This window comes from Aulonocara sp. 'chitande type north' Nkhata Bay, unplaced genomic scaffold (genome assembly GCF_057382095.1).
Source record: "Aulonocara sp. 'chitande type north' Nkhata Bay isolate Kocher_YH1m ecotype deep benthic unplaced genomic scaffold, A_spYH_male_GT1.1 unmapped_scaffold_40, whole genome shotgun sequence".
NCBI lineage: Eukaryota > Metazoa > Chordata > Actinopteri > Cichliformes > Cichlidae > Aulonocara > Aulonocara sp. 'chitande type north' Nkhata Bay.
The window spans coordinates 430,672-442,115 of NW_028234372.1; positions in this window are offsets into that span (position 1 = coordinate 430,672).

Genomic DNA, 11,444 nt, shown 5'->3' on the forward strand with positions numbered 1-11,444 from the left:
AAGACTCGGATACACATGTTTATGGCTTTATCTTATAGAACTCAAGGTCCCCGTGCTGGGCAAACAGGATTTGCAGCTGTTTGAGCTAAGAATTTCAAGTTATACACATAATGAAAACCTATACTTTGTTTCGGTCGAGTTCCCCATTCAAATGCATGTAACAGTGAGAAACGCACTGTCTTGGCGAAATAAAGCGTTTTTGTACAACTTCATATAAATAGCTGTAACTTTTGATGGAAGACTCAGAAAAACATGTTCATGGCTTTATCTTATAGAACTCAAGGTCCCCGTGCTGGGAAAACAGGATTTGCAGCTGTTTGAGCTAAGATTTTCAAGTTATACACATAATGAAAACCTATACTTTGTTTTGGTCGAGTTCCCCATTCAAATGCATGTAACAGTGAGAAACGCACTGTCTTGGCGAAAGAAAGCGTTTTTGTACAACTTCATATAAATAGCTGTAACTTTTGATAGAAGACTCAGACAAACATGTTTATGGCTTTATCTTATAGAACTCAAGGTCCCCTTGCTGGGAAAACAGGATTTGCAGCTGTTTGAGCTAAGATTTTCAAGTTATACACATAATGAAAACCTATACTTTGTTTCGGTCGAGTTCCCCATTCAAATGCATGTAACAGTGAGAAACGCATTGTCTTGGCGAAATAAAGCGTTTTTGTACAACTTCATATAAATAGCTGTAACTTTTGATAGAAGACTCGGATATACATGTTTATGGCTTTATCTTATAGAACTCAAGGTCCCCGTGCTGGGAAAACAGGTTTTGCAGCTGTTTGAGCTAGGATTTTCAAGTTATACACATAATGAAAACCTATACTTTGTTTTGGTCGAGTTCCCCATTCAAATGCATATAACAGTGAGAAACGCACTGTCTTGGCGAAATAAAGCGTTTTTGTACAACTTCATATAAATAGCTGTAACTTTTGGTAGAAGACTCAGACAAACATGTTTATGGCTTTATCTTATAGAACTCAAGGTCCCCGTGCTGGGAAAACAGGTTTTGCAGCTGTTTGAGCTAAGATTTCCAAGTTATACACATAATGAAAACCTATACTTTGTTTCGGTCGAGTTCCCCATTCAAATGCATATAACAGTGAGAAACGCACTGTCTTGGCGAAAGAAAGCTTTTTTGTACAACTTCATATAAATAGCTGTAACTTTTGATAGAAGACTCGGATACACATGTTTATGGCTTTATCTTATAGAACTCAAGGTCCCCGTGCTGGGCAAACAGGATTTGCAGCTGTTTGAGCTAAGAATTTCAAGTTATACACATAATGAAAACCTATACTTTGTTTCGGGCGAGTTCCCCATTCAAATGCATGTAACAGTGAGAAACGCACTGTCTTGGCGAAAGAAAGCGTTTTTGTACAACTTCATATAAATAGCTGTAACTTTTGATAGAAGACTCGGATACACATGTTTATGGCTTTATCTTATAGAACTCAAGGTCCCCGTGCTGGGCAAACAGGATTTGCAGCTGTTTGAGCTAAGAATTTCAAGTTATACACATAATGAAAACCTATACTTTGTTTCGGTCGAGTTCCCCATTCAAATGCATGTAACAGTGAGAAACGCACTGTCTTGGCGAAATAAAGCGTTTTTGTACAACTTCATATAAATAGCTGTAACTTTTGATGGAAGACTCAGAAAAACATGTTCATGGCTTTATCTTATAGAACTCAAGGTCCCCGTGCTGGGAAAACAGGATTTGCAGCTGTTTGAGCTAAGATTTTCAAGTTATACACATAATGAAAACCTATACTTTGTTTTGGTCGAGTTCCCCATTCAAATGCATGTAACAGTGAGAAACGCACTGTCTTGGCGAAAGAAAGCGTTTTTGTACAACTTCATATAAATAGCTGTAACTTTTGATAGAAGACTCAGACAAACATGTTTATGGCTTTATCTTATAGAACTCAAGGTCCCCTTGCTGGGAAAACAGGTTTTGCAGCTGTTTGAGCTAAGATTTCCAAGTTATACACATAATGAAAACCTATACTTTGTTTCGGTCGAGTTCCCCATTCAAATGCATATAACAGTGAGAAACGCACTGTCTTGGCGAAAGAAAGCTTTTTTGTACAACTTCATATAAATAGCTGTAACTTTTGATAGAAGACTCGGATACACATGTTTATGGCTTTATCTTATAGAACTCAAGGTCCCCGTGCTGGGCAAACAGGATTTGCAGCTGTTTGAGCTAAGAATTTCAAGTTATACACATAATGAAAACCTATACTTTGTTTCGGGCGAGTTCCCCATTCAAATGCATGTAACAGTGAGAAACGCACTGTCTTGGCGAAAGAAAGCGTTTTTGTACAACTTCATATAAATAGCTGTAACTTTTGATAGAAGACTCGGATACACATGTTTATGGCTTTATCTTATAGAACTCAAGGTCCCCGTGCTGGGCAAACAGGATTTGCAGCTGTTTGAGCTAAGAATTTCAAGTTATACACATAATGAAAACCTATACTTTGTTTCGGTCGAGTTCCCCATTCAAATGCATGTAACAGTGAGAAACGCACTGTCTTGGCGAAATAAAGCGTTTTTGTACAACTTCATATAAATAGCTGTAACTTTTGATAGAAGACTCGGATATACATGTTTATGGCTTTATCTTATAGAACTCAAGGTCCCCGTGCTGGGAAAACAGGTTTTGCAGCTGTTTGAGCTAGGATTTTCAAGTTATACACATAATGAAAACCTATACTTTGTTTTGGTCGAGTTCCCCATTCAAATGCATATAACAGTGAGAAACGCACTGTCTTGGCGAAATAAAGCGTTTTTGTACAACTTCATATAAATAGCTGTAACTTTTGGTAGAAGACTCAGACAAACATGTTTATGGCTTTATCTTATAGAACTCAAGGTCCCCGTGCTGGGAAAACAGGTTTTGCAGCTGTTTGAGCTAAGATTTCCAAGTTATACACATAATGAAAACCTATACTTTGTTTCGGTCGAGTTCCCCATTCAAATGCATATAACAGTGAGAAACGCACTGTCTTGGCGAAAGAAAGCTTTTTTGTACAACTTCATATAAATAGCTGTAACTTTTGATAGAAGACTCGGATACACATGTTTATGGCTTTATCTTATAGAACTCAAGGTCCCCGTGCTGGGCAAACAGGATTTGCAGCTGTTTGAGCTAAGAATTTCAAGTTATACACATAATGAAAACCTATACTTTGTTTCGGTCGAGTTCCCCATTCAAATGCATGTAACAGTGAGAAACGCACTGTCTTGGCGAAATAAAGCGTTTTTGTACAACTTCCTATAAATAGCTGTAACTTTTGATGGAAGACTCAGAAAAACATGTTCATGGCTTTATCTTATAGAACTCAAGGTCCCCGTGCTGGGAAAACAGGATTTGCAGCTGTTTGAGCTAAGATTTTCAAGTTATACACATAATGAAAACCTATACATTGTTTTGGTCGAGTTCCCCATTCAAATGCATGTAACAGTGAGAAACGCACTGTCTTGGCGAAATAAAGCGTTTTTGTACAACTTCATATAAATAGCTGTAACTTTTGGTAGAAGACTCAGACAAACATGTTTATGGCTTTATCTTATAGAACTCAAGGTCCCCGTGCTGGGAAAACAGGATTTGCAGCTGTTTGAGCTTAGATTTTCAAGTTATACATATAATGAAAACATACTTTGTTTCGGTCGAGTTCCCCATTCAAATGCATGTAACAGTGAGAAACGCACTGTCTTGGCGAAATAAAGCGTTTTTGTACAACTTCATATAAATAGCTGTAACTTTTGATAGAAGACTCGGATACACATGTTTATGGCTTTATCTTATAGAACTCAAGGTCCCCGTGCTGGGAAAACAGGATTTGCAGCTGTTTGAGCTAAGATTTTCAAGTTATACACATAATGAAAACCTATACTTTGTTTCGGTCGAGTTCCCCATTCAAATGCATATAACAGTGAGAAACGCACTGTCTTGACGAAAGAAAGCGTTTTTGTACAACTTCATATAAATAGCTGTAACTTTTGATAGAAGACTCGGATACACATGTTTATGGCTTTATCTTATAGAACTCAAGGTCCCCGTGCTGGGAAAACAGGATTTGCAGCTGTTTGAGCTAAGATTTTCAAGTTATACACATAATGAAAACCTATACTTTGTTTCGGTCGAGTTCCCCATTCAAATGCATGTAACAGTGAGAAACGCACTGTCTTGGCGAAATAAAGCGTTTTTGTACAACTTCATATAAATAGCTGTAACTTTTGGTAGAAGACTCAGACAAACATGTTTATGGCTTTATCTTATAGAACTCAAGGTCCCCGTGCTGGGAAAACAGGTTTTGCAGCTGTTTGAGCTAAGATTTTAAAGTTATACACATAATGAAAACCTATACTTTGTTTCGGTCGAGTTCCCCATTCAAATGCATGTAACAGTGAGAAACGCATTGTCTTGGCGAAATAAAGCGTTTTTGTACAACTTCATATAAATAGCTGTAACTTTTGATGGAAGACTCGGATACACATGTTTATGGCTTTATCTTATAGAACTCAAGGTCCCCGTGCTGGGCAAACAGGATTTGCAGCTGTTTGAGCTAAGATTTTCAAGTTATACACATAATGAAAACCTATACTTTGTTTCGGTCAGTTCCCCATTCAAATGCATGTAACAGTGAGAAACGCACTGTCTTGGCGAAAGAAAGCGTTTTTGAACAACCTCATATAAATCGCTGTAACTTTTGATAGAAGACTCGGATACACATGTTTATGGCTTTATCTTATAGAACTCAAGGTCCCCGTGCTGGGCAAACAGGATTTGCAGCTGTTTGAGCTAAGATTTTCAAGTTATACACATAATGAAAACCTATACTTTGTTTCGGTCGAGTTCCCCATTCAAATGCATGTAACAGTGAGAAACGCACTGTCTTGGCGAAAGAAAGCGTTTTTGAACAACTTCATATAAATAGCTGTAACTTTTGATAGAAGAAGCGGATACACATGTTTATGGCTTTATCTTATAGAACTCAAGGTCCCCGTGCTGGGAAAACAGGATTTGCAGCTGTTTGAGCTAGGATTTTCAAGTTATACACATAATGAAAACCTATACTTTGTTTTGGTCGAGTTCCCCATTCAAATGCATGTAACAGTGAGAAACGCACTGTCTTGGCGAAAGAAAGCGTTTTTGTACAACTTCATATAAATCGCTGTAACTTTTGATAGAAGACTCGGATACACATGTTTATGGCTTTATCTTATAGAACTCAAGGTCCCCTTGCTGGGAAAACAGGTTTTGCAGCTGTTTGAGCTAAGATTTTCAAGTTATACACATAATGAAAACCTATACTTTGTTTTGGTCGAGTTCCCCATTCAAATGCATGTAACAGTGAGAAACGCACTGTCTTGGCGAAAGAAAGCGTTTTTGAACAACTTCATATAAATAGCTGTAACTTTTGATAGAAGACGCGGATAGACATGTTTATGGCTTTATCTTATAGAACTCAAGGTCCCCGTGCTAGGAAAACAGGTTTTGCAGCTGTTTGAGCTAAGATTTTCAAGTTATACACATAATGAAAACCTATACTTTGTTTTGGTCGAGTTCCCCATTCAAATGCATGTAACAGTGAGAAACGCACTGTCTTGGCGAAATAAAGCGTTTTTGTACAACTTCATATAAATAGCTGTAACTTTTGATAGAAGACTCGGATACACATGTTTATGGCTTTATCTTATAGAACTCAGGGTCCCTGTGCTGGGAAAACAGGATTTGCAGCTGTTTGAGCTAAGATTTCCAAGTTATACACATAATGAAAACCTATACTTTGTTTTGGTCGAGTTCCCCATTCAAATGCATGTAACAGTGAGAAACGCACTGTCTTGGCGAAAGAAAGCGTTTTTGTACAACTTCATATAAATAGCTGTAACTTTTGATAGAAGACTCGGATACACATGTTTATGGCTTTATCTTATAGAACTCAAGGTCCCCGTGCTGGGAAAACAGGATTTGCAGCTGTTTGAGCTAAGATTTTAAAGTTATACACATAATGAAAACCTATACTTTGTTTCGGTCGAGTTCCCCATTCAAATGCATGTAACAGTGAGAAACGCACTGTCTTGGCGAAATAAAGCGTTTTTGTACAACTTCATATAAATAGCTGTAACTTTTGGTAGAAGACTCGGATACACATGTTTATGGCTTTATCTTATAGAACTCAAGGTCCCCGTGCTGGGAAAACAGGTTTTGCAGCTGTTTGAGCTAAGATTTCCAAGTTATACACATAATGAAAACCTATACTTTGTTTCGGTCGAGTTCCCCATTCAAATGCATGTAACAGTGAGAAACGCACTGTCTTGGCGAAAGAAAGCGTTTTTGAACAACCTCATATAAATAGCTGTAACTTTTGATAGAAGACTCGGATACACATGTTTATGGCTTTATCTTATAGAACTCAAGGTCCCCGTGCTGGGCAAACAGGATTTGCAGCTGTTTGAGCTAAGATTTTCAAGTTATACACATAATGAAAACCTATACTTTGTTTCGGTCGAGTTCCCCATTCAAATGCATATAACAGTGAGAAACGCACTGTCTTGGCGAAAGAAAGCGTTTTTGTACAACTTCATATAAATAGCTGTAACTTTTGATGGAAGACTCAGAAACACATGTTCATGGCTTTATCTTATAGAACTCAGGGTCCCTGTGCTGGGAAAACAGGATTTGCAGCTGTTTGAGCTAAGATTTCCAAGTTATACACATAATGAAAACCTATACTTTGTTTCGGTCGAGTTCCCCATTCAAATGCATATAACAGTGAGAAACGCACTGTCTTGGCGAAAGAAAGCGTTTTTGTACAACTTCATATAAATAGCTGTAACTTTTGATGGAAGACTCAGACAAACATGTTTATGGCTTTATCTTATAGAACTCAAGGTCCCCGTGCTGGGAAAACAGGATTTGCAGCTGTTTGAGCTAAGATTTCCAAGTTATACACATAATGAAAACCTATACTTTGTTTCGGTCGAGTTCCCCATTCAAATGCATGTAACAGTGAGAAACGCACTGTCTTGGCGAAAGAAAGCGTTTTTGAACAACCTCATATAAATAGCTGTAACTTTTGATAGAAGACTCGGATACACATGTTTATGGCTTTATCTTATAGAACTCAAGGTCCCCGTGCTGGGAAAACAGGATTTGCAGCTGTTTGAGCTAGGATTTTCAAGTTATACACATAATGAAAACCTATACTTTGTTTTGGTCGAGTTCCCCATTCAAATGCATGTAACAGTGAGAAACGCACTGTCTTGGCGAAATAAAGCGTTTTTGTACAACTTCATATAAATAGCTGTAACTTTTGGTAGAAGACTCAGACAAACATGTTTATGGCTTTATCTTATAGAACTCAAGATCCCCGTGCTGGGAAAACAGGTTTTGCAGCCGTTTGAGCTAGGATTTTCAAGTTATACACATAATGAAAACCTATACTTTGTTTCGGTCGAGTTCCCCATTCAAATGCATGTAACAGTGAGAAACGCACTGTCTTGGCGAAATAAAGCGTTTTTGTACAACTTCATATAAATAGCTGTAACTTTTGATAGAAGACTCAGACAAACATGTTTATGGCTTTATCTTATAGAACTCAAGGTCCCCTTGCTGGAAAAACAGGTTTTGCAGCTGTTTGAGCTAAGATTTTCAAGTTATACACATAATGAAAACCTATACTTTGTTTCGGTCGAGTTCCCCATTCAAATGCATGTAACAGTGAGAAACGCACTGTCTTGGCGAAAGAAAGCGTTTTTGAACAACTTCATATAAATAGCTGTAACTTTTGATAGAAGAAGCGGATACACATGTTTATGGCTTTATCTTATAGAACTCAAGGTCCCCGTGCTGGGAAAACAGGATTTGCAGCTGTTTGAGATAAGATTTCCAAGTTATACACATAATGAAAACCTATACTTTGTTTCGGTCGAGTTCCCCATTCAAATGCATGTAACAGTGAGAAACGCACTGTCTTGGCGAAAGAAAGCGTTTTTGTACAACTTCATATAAATAGCTGTAACTTTTGATGGAAGACTCAGAAAAACATGTTCATGGCTTTATCTTATAGAACTCAGGGTCCCTGTGCTGGGAAAACAGGATTTGCAGCTGTTTGAGCTAAGATTTCCAAGTTATACACATAATGAAAACCTATACTTTGTTTCGGTCGAGTTCCCCATTCAAATGCATGTAACAGTGAGAAACGCACTGTCTTGGCGAAAGAAAGCGTTTTTGAACAACCTCATATAAATAGCTGTAACTTTTGATAGAAGACTCGGATACACATGTTTATGGCTTTATCTTATAGAACTCAAGGTCCCCGTGCTGGGCAAACAGGATTTGCAGCTGTTTGAGCTAAGATTTTCAAGTTATACACATAATGAAAACCTATACTTTGTTTCGGGCGAGTTCCCCATTCAAATGTTTGCAACAGTGAGAAACGCATTGTCTTGGCGAAAGAAAGCGTTTTTGTACAACTTCATATAAATAGCTGTAACTTTTGATAGAAGACTCGGATACACATGTTTATGGCTTTATCTTATAGAACTCAAGGTCCCCGTGCTGGGAAAACAGGATTTGCAGCTGTTTGAGATAAGATTTCCAAGTTATACACATAATGAAAACCTATACTTTGTTTCGGTCGAGTTCCCCATTCAAATGCATGTAACAGTGAGAAACGCACTGTCTTGGCGAAAGAAAGCGTTTTTGTACAACTTCATATAAATAGCTGTAACTTTTGATGGAAGACTCAGAAAAACATGTTCATGGCTTTATCTTATAGAACTCAGGGTCCCTGTGCTGGGAAAACAGGATTTGCAGCTGTTTGAGCTAAGATTTCCAAGTTATACACATAATGAAAACCTATACTTTGTTTTGGTCGAGTTCCCCATTCAAATGCATGTAACAGTGAGAAACGCACTGTCTTGGCGAAAGAAAGCGTTTTTGTACAACTTCATATAAATAGCTGTAACTTTTGATAGAAGACTCGGATACACATGTTTATGGCTTTATCTTATAGAACTCAAGGTCCCCGTGCTGGGAAAACAGGATTTGCAGCTGTTTGAGCTAAGATTTTAAAGTTATACACATAATGAAAACCTATACTTTGTTTCGGTCGAGTTCCCCATTCAAATGCATGTAACAGTGAGAAACGCACTGTCTTGGCGAAAGAAAGCGTTTTTGTACAACTTCATATAAATAGCTGTAACTTTTGATGGAAGACTCAGAAAAACATGTTCATGGCTTTATCTTATAGAACTCAGGGTCCCTGTGCTGGGAAAACAGGATTTGCAGCTGTTTGAGCTAAGATTTCCAAGTTATACACATAATGAAAACCTATACTTTGTTTCGGTCGAGTTCCCCATTCAAATGCATGTAACAGTGAGAAACGCACTGTCTTGGCGAAAGAAAGCGTTTTTGAACAACCTCATATAAATAGCTGTAACTTTTGATAGAAGACTCGGATACACATGTTTATGGCTTTATCTTATAGAACTCAAGGTCCCAGTGCTGGGCAAACAGGATTTGCAGCTGTTTGAGCTAAGATTTTCAAGTTATACACATAATGAAAACCTATACTTTGTTTCGGTCGAGTTCCCCATTCAAATGCATATAACAGTGAGAAACGCACTGTCTTGGCGAAAGAAAGCGTTTTTGTACAACTTCATATAAATAGCTGTAACTTTTGATGGAAGACTCAGAAACACATGTTCATGGCTTTATCTTATAGAACTCAGGGTCCCTGTGCTGGGAAAACAGGATTTGCAGCTCTTTGAGCTAGGATTTCCAAGTTATACACATAATGAAAACCTATACTTTGTTTCGGTCGAGTTCCCCATTCAAATGCATATAACAGTGAGAAACGCACTGTCTTGGCGAAAGAAAGCGTTTTTGTACAACTTCATATAAATAGCTGTAACTTTTGATGGAAGACTCAGACAAACATGTTTATGGCTTTATCTTATAGAACTCAAGGTCCCCGTGCTGGGAAAACAGGATTTGCAGCTGTTTGAGCTAAGATTTTCAAGTTATACACATAATGAAAACCTATACTTTGTTTCGGTCGAGTTCCCCATTCAAATGCATGTAACAGTGAGAAACGCACTGTCTTGGCGAAAGAAAGCGTTTTTGAACAACTTCATATAAATAGCTGTAACTTTTGATAGAAGACTCGGATACACATGTTTATGGCTTTATCTTATAGAACTCAAGGTCCCCGTGCTGGGAAAACAGGATTTGCAGCTCTTTGAGCTAGGATTTTCAAGTTATACACATAATGAAAACCTATACTTTGTTTTGGTCGAGTTCCCCATTCAAATGCATGTAACAGTGAGAAACGCACTGTCTTGGCGAAAGAAAGCGTTTTTGTACAACTTCATATAAATCGCTGTAACTTTTGATAGAAGACTCAGACAAACATGTTTATGGCTTTATCTTATAGAACTCAAGATCCCCGTGCTGGGAAAACAGGTTTTGCAGCCGTTTGAGCTAGGATTTTCAAGTTATACACATAATGAAAACCTATACTTTGTTTTGGTCGAGTTCCCCATTCAAATGCATGTAACAGTGAGAAACGCACTGTCTTGGCGAAATAAAGCGTTTTTGTACAACTTCATATAAATAGCTGTAACTTTTGGTAGAAGACTCGGATACACATGTTTATGGCTTTATCTTATAGAACTCAAGGTCCCCTTGCTGGGAAAACAGGTTTTGCAGCTGTTTGAGCTAAGATTTTCAAGTTATACACATAATGAAAACCTATACTTTGTTTTGGTCGAGTTCCCCATTCAAATGCATGTAACAGTGAGAAACGCACTGTCTTGGCGAAAGAAAGCGTTTTTGAACAACTTCATATAAATAGCTGTAACTTTTGGTAGAAGACTCGGATACACATGTTTATGGCTTTATCTTATAGAACTCAAGGTCCCCTTGCTGGGAAAACAGGTTTTGCAGCTGTTTGAGCTAAGATTTTCAAGTTATACACATAATGAAAACCTATACTTTGTTTTGGTCGAGTTCCCCATTCAAATGCATGTAACAGTGAGAAACGCACTGTCTTGGCGAAAGAAAGCGTTTTTGTACAACTTCATATAAATAGCTGTAACTTTTGATAGAAGACTCAGAAAAACATGTTCATGGCTTTATCTTATAGAACTCAGGGTCCCTGTGCTGGGAAAACAGGATTTGCAGCTGTTTGAGCTAAGATTTCCAAGTTATACACATAATGAAAACCTATACTTTGTTTCGGTCGAGTTCCCCATTCAAATGCATGTAACAGTGAGAAACGCACTGTCTTGGCGAAAGAAAGCGTTTTTGAACAACCTCATATAAATAGCTGTAACTTTTGATAGAAGACTCGGATACACATGTTTATGGCTTTATCTTATAGAACTCAAGGTCCCCGTGCTGGGCAAACAGGATT